The 2,500-nt window shown below is 37.2% G+C and overlaps 1 protein-coding gene across 1 annotated transcript in view; it reads right to left on the reverse strand.

The window, feature by feature from the left end:
- Positions 1-2,500, reverse strand: part of ddah1 (dimethylarginine dimethylaminohydrolase 1) — an 81,439-nt gene that overhangs the window by 10,633 nt on the left and 68,306 nt on the right. The window lies entirely within an intron of this gene.

The following is a 2,500-nucleotide window of genomic DNA, read 5'->3' on the forward strand; positions in this document are numbered from 1 at the left end:
ATAGACAGATATATAGACAAACAGATGGACAGACAGATATATAGACAGATGGATAGACAGACAGACAGATGGATAGACAGATATATAGACCAATGTATTGACAGATATATAAACAGATGGATAGAGAGATATATAGACAGACAGGCAAATGGATAGACAGATATATAGACAAACAGATGGACAGACAGATATATAGACAGATGGATAGACAGACAGACAGATGGATAGACAGATATATAGACCAATGTATTGACAGATATATAAACAGATGGATAGAGAGATATATAGACAGACAGGCAAATGGATAGACAGATATATAGACAAACAGATATATAGACAGATGGATAGACAGACAGGCAGATGGATAGACAGATATACAGACTGATGTATAGACAGATATATAGACAAACAGATGGACAGACAGATGGATAGACAGACAGACAGATGGATAGACAGATGTGCAGACCAATGTATAGACAGATATATAGACAAACAGATGGACAGACAGATATATAGACAGATGGACAGACTAGACAGATGTGCAGACAAATGTATAGACAGATATATAGACAAACAGATGGACAGACAGATATATAGACAGATGGACAGACAGACAGACAGACAGATGGATAGACAGATATATAGACCAATGTATTGACAGATATATAAACAGATGGAAAGAGAGATATATAGACAGATATGATATCAAACACCACTGCCTCTTTTCGTTTTCATTAAACATAGGCTATTAATACACTCTAAAAGGTGCTGGGTTGTTTTTTTTAACCCAAATGCTGGGTTCAGCCTGTTGGGTCATTTTATTGGGTTGTTTTTAATAGTTTTACCCAGGTGCTGGGTCATTTTAACGCTGGGTTATTTTTTTCTACCTAACCGCTGGGTTGACCCTGTCTCCGGTGAAACTTCTCAACAACGCAGCTGCTGAGAGCACAGGCTTTTTCAGTCCACAGGAGAGAGCGGTTCTCAGTGCCCCCGCCGTCGATTTGGTGCACTCTTTCCGGGAAATAAAGGTTTGTATACATATTATATCATTTATGAAGTCTTCAATGTGGTGTAAATTGTATTACTTTAAGCAGCGCAACAGAAGGACGAGATGTCATTCAGCAGCTGGAAACGCCTTTGCCTTGCGTAACATAAATGGATTTTATTCGTTATAATACTGAGTGTAATTAAATTTGATGGTAAAATACGTTCTCTAATCTCAGTACTGTTTGTCTTTGGGCAGGTTTTGGAGTCCGTCGTGGCATCTCTCAGCTACGAGTGAAACGCGAGGCCGCAGTCTAAAGTTCACAGTTCCCCGGCGAACAGCAGCCCTTCACCAGCTCAGATTTCGGCGACACGCCGGCACGAGAATTAGCACTATTTCGGTAAAAAGTGATTACAGAGAACGGTTGAATACACTTAAATTAAAATGCTACTTTTAAATGTGCCTTTTTATTTCTAAAATCCTTGTTAAACGAGTTTAAATGTATGTAATATTGTAAACTATGCTGTATTAATATTCAACTTTATTTCCAGACTCAAGGTCCATTAACAAAAAACACACAATACAAACCAAAACAATACAAATTAAAACAGACAGTTATACCAATACTTCCTCATAGAGGACTGATATCGCATAGGATTTGACAACAACATTATAATATTATTATGTGAATCGTCCAGCCGACAAATACATTTATACATCAAATTTCTCATTAAAGCAGAGAATGATTGTACTCTTGCCTTACAGAATAAATCACTTGCACTGCTCCATCTTGTTTTTTTCAGCAGGATTCTCATAAAGTCATTGTACGCAACCTGAAGCTTACCTAGGCTCTCTTTCTTAAACTTAACCCACAAAGGAGCAGTATAAAAAGAAGTACAATATGCTCTAAAAAAGTTTATCTTTACCTGATCTGAACACATCTTTAACTTGGAGTCTGAGTCAAGTCTAGATTCTTTGGTCACGAGTCATTTAATGGCTTGCTAAAAAAATCCCATTCATAAGGCTATAGACATATGATCTATATCACAAAAGGCTGTACCATGGGTAATGTCATTACAATTCACATCTGTACACATGATGGCATCTCTGGGTAATACCACCTCATTTATTTGTCTTGTATTTTGTCCATGGGTGTTCTTGCTTAATAATAAATGTTCATCTTGTGATTATTGCTGTTGCCTAGAGTAATTCTGCGTGTGGAAATTTTTAATTTCCAGCCCATTTTAAGCCAGCAATATAATCATTTTTAAACAATAGATGACTTAAATTAAACAACCCAGCATGTTTGGTAAAAACGTTTAACCCAACCAGCCGGGTCAAAATAACCCAGCATGTGTTCTGTCAATATTTACCCAGCGCTGGGCTGCCAAATAACCCAAGTTGGGTTGTTTTTAACCCAGCATTTTTTAGAGTGCATAGACAGACAGATGGATAGACAGATATACAGACAAACAGATGGATAGACAAATATATAGACAGACAGACAGACAGATG

Source organism: Sinocyclocheilus grahami, unplaced genomic scaffold, assembly GCF_001515645.1.
Source record: "Sinocyclocheilus grahami isolate Dianchi unplaced genomic scaffold, SAMN03320097.WGS_v1.1 scaffold1488.1, whole genome shotgun sequence".
NCBI classification, from domain to species: Eukaryota; Metazoa; Chordata; class Actinopteri; order Cypriniformes; family Cyprinidae; genus Sinocyclocheilus; species Sinocyclocheilus grahami.